At 39.3% G+C, this 3154-nt stretch overlaps 1 pseudogene; it reads left to right on the top strand.

Moving 5' to 3' along the window:
- Positions 1–2018: 2018 nt before the first annotated feature.
- Positions 2019–2926, top strand: LOC138378092 (pre-mRNA-splicing factor 38A pseudogene; annotated as a pseudogene).
- Positions 2927–3154: the final 228 nt, after the last annotated feature.

Raw genomic sequence — 3154 nt, 5'->3', positions numbered from 1 at the left:
GTAATAATGAGCTGATTTGGAGAAAAACAAGTGAATTCAATCAAATTGGTTGTTTTCACAACGGTTCCAAGTCAGTTAATTTCAAAACAACTAGTTCTTTCACTGATTTCAGCCTTGTATGGATACAAAACATGCACTGGCCATTGGTTTAAGTGATTGATAGCTTATTATGATACCGTTCTAAATGACAAACCCTCACCCTCCTCCATCCACTTTCAATCCTTCCCATAATACAATTTTACCATGTCACATACCTGCTTAAAATCCTCAAATAATTTCTTCTTGTCTATCAAATAAAGTCTGAGACTTTCATTATGTCATTCTGTCCAAGCGGAATAGTTTTATTCCTCTTCTCTATCTCTTTAGATTGTAGATTTTCCTCAAGCTCCGGTGTCTCACTCCTTTACAAATCCATCCATAAATACTACAGACTGCACTAAATTTCTCTTCTCTGAATTTGTATTGCACTGAAAGTCTAACGCACATAAAGTTAACACTTGAAATGTCAAAATTATTGCTTTGTATCTGGCATGGCACTTAGCAGAGAACCTAGCACATAGTAGACAGTTCACGAACACTTGTAAACTTGCCTCATTGACTTCTTGCATCGGACTAAGAATGCAACTAAGGCGTAATAGCAACCTTTCAAAATATACTTCATTGAGTAAATAACAGAGAAAAGATCCTTTCCTCTGTGCCTTTAATTCTCCACTGACTCATTAATTTGTATAAGTACACCATAGTTGTAGGCACTGTTCTATTACTGAAGACATACCAGAATGAAGTCAATCTGCATTGGTCCTGAGCACAAGAAGTTTCTGGAAAGAGAGTATGGCTTACTTCCAATACTAATCATCTCCTCCATTCAACTTCTATAAAAAAGGTGGTCATGACTAAATATCATTTCCACGAGTAGAAAACAAACTCCATCCAGTAGGACAAGTGTTGCTAAAGCTAGCATAAAAAGCTATCAGTGACACAAATGACATTGAGTGTCTGTCATTACAGATTAGTTTACAGTGAGAAAGTGATTCTCTTTCACATTATCTGGGCCATCAAAAGAAACCTTCTCTATTAATTTGCATAACCTCTAAGTAATGAAATTATACCAATTCTTAACACCATTGTGAGGATGGAAGAGACACAGGAGGAGAAGGTGGGAAAGAACAGGGCTGAAAAAGGATTGATTTTGCATATTAAACAGAAATGTGTAGGAAGTTGGATTTTTGCCATATTCTCTGGCTCAATTAATAGCCAATATACACATAATTCAAAACAAAACCATCAGACACTAACATAGAGACATGTATATGAAGATGTGAGACATCATTTTATTTATATGATGTCCTCTCCATAGGAAGTCTAAATTTACTACACTGCCTGAAATAAAAAAGTGGAAAAGGAAAAATTTAGACACCTGCATCTGAAATGCATTACAGTGACAGGTAAAGTTCCTTGATGTGATGAGACTCCCATGGATACAAGTAAGGGGAAGAGAAGCAGAGATGCTTTTAATGACAGTAGGAAGACAAAAGCCGAGCTGCTTTTCTGCTCAACTTTTGAAGGCCTGGTGGCACTAGGCTCACAATTCAGGAAGAATATTATCCTAACTTCTTAACTTTGCTTCAACAAGGAACTCAGGTAGTGAAAATTACATGAACATTTATTTTGGAAAACATTTTATCTTCTGTCCATTCACCACATTACTGCCCTAATAAAGTGGCCCCATTTTAAGCCATCATGGTTGGCCTGAGTTACTTCCTGGGTGCTCTCAAAAACCACAATTCTTGCAAATAAAAATAATTTTAGTAAAGAATAACTCACATTGATTCTATCGGTGATGTGGTTCACGGAGTAAGTTCCTTACATTACAGAGCTTCCAGTTTCAAGAGGGTTGCCCAAATTGTTTAGTGAGACTTTTCCTGCCTTTCACCGTGACACCTCGGTTTTGTTTTGTTTTTAATCCGGATGTGACGCATTAAAGGACTCGAGGGAAATAGAACTGAAGCCATTCTAAAATGGCGAACCGTCTTGCGAAGGATGCACACAGCATCCATGGCACCAACCCTCAGTATCTGGTGGAGAAGTTCATTGGAACACGAATCTATGAGTCCAACTACTGGAAAGATGAGTGCTTTGGACTTACGGCTGAACTTGTAGTGGATAAAGCCATGAAGTTAAGATTTGTGGGTGGTGTCTATAGTGGCAACATAAAACCAACTCCCTTTCTGTGTTTAACCTTGAAGATGCTTCAAATTAAACCCACGAAGGATACTATTGTAGAGTTCATCAAAAATGAAGATTTCAAGTATGTCCGCATGTTGGGGGCATTTTACTCGAGGCTGACAGGGACTGCAATTGCTTGCTACAAGTACTTGGAGCCTTTGTGCAATGACTATGGAAAAATCAAGAGCCAGAACCGAAATGGGGAGTTCGAACTGATGCATGTAGATGAGTTTATTGATGAACTACTGCACAGCGAGAGAGTGTGTGATATCATTTTGCCCTGGCTACAGAAACATGCTATGTGCTAGAGGAAGCTGAGCAGTTGAAGCCTCGAGTTAGTGCTCTAGAAGACGACATGGATGACATGGAGTCCAGTGAAGAGGAAGATGAGAGAATGGCATCACCTGACCACCGCCAGAGAAGCTACCAAGACTTAGACAAGCCCCATTGGTCTCCTACACTGAGCTACAGTAGGAGTAAAAGCCAGCTTCCCAAAAGGCAGAGTCCATCTCCCAAAAGGAGAAGCCCCTCCCTCTGTCGAGAAAAGCGAGGAAGCAAGAGTCCAAGACATCGCGGCAACAAGTCCCAAGATGGATGGCAAAGATCCCACTCCAAGTCCCGAGGTCATCACCATAATCACAGACACAGGAGCCACTTAAAGAAGAAAAGCCACAAGAAGAGCCAGAAAGGGAATGAGTAATGGACCCAGTTTGCTTTAAGTCCAAATGGCCTCCTGGGGATATGAGGGTATCTATGTGGAAGGATTAAGATCTCCAACCCAGGTAGCTATAAGAATATTTTAGTTTTTTCTTATCAAGTTTCTCCACTTTTTTTTTTTCAAATGAAAGAGATGCTGTTTTGTATCTCTTTTTGAATCTATTTTTTATTTTTATTTCAGGATATTATGAGCACACAAACTTTTTTGGTT

This window comes from Eulemur rufifrons, chromosome 30 (assembly GCF_041146395.1).
Source record: "Eulemur rufifrons isolate Redbay chromosome 30, OSU_ERuf_1, whole genome shotgun sequence".
Classification (NCBI taxonomy): domain Eukaryota; kingdom Metazoa; phylum Chordata; class Mammalia; order Primates; family Lemuridae; genus Eulemur; species Eulemur rufifrons.
The sequence above is the reverse complement of the archived record's forward strand: the minus strand, read 5'-3'. Positions and strand labels throughout refer to the sequence as shown.